The sequence below is a fragment of the Puntigrus tetrazona genome, chromosome 6, assembly GCF_018831695.1.
Source record: "Puntigrus tetrazona isolate hp1 chromosome 6, ASM1883169v1, whole genome shotgun sequence".
Lineage (NCBI taxonomy): Eukaryota > Metazoa > Chordata > Actinopteri > Cypriniformes > Cyprinidae > Puntigrus > Puntigrus tetrazona.
Window position 1 is genome coordinate 27,466,993 of NC_056704.1, and position 239 is coordinate 27,467,231.

Here is a 239-nt window from a genome sequence, read left to right on the forward strand (position 1 = left end):
CAGATTTACTATGAAAACAGCAGTTTTGGCATTAAAAATAACAGCTTCGAGAGGTTGGCTAATGAGTTATTGACACACAGGGGAGTTAGAGATAAATGAGTTTTCTAGGAAAGATTAACTTTTTATTCAGTTATCAAAAACTACAGTAAATAGACTGATAACTAGACTCAGCTTGTTCTTCTCTGGAAACTCTCTTGTTTCCTCACGCCTAAACCTTTGTCACTTAGATTTTGTCTGTT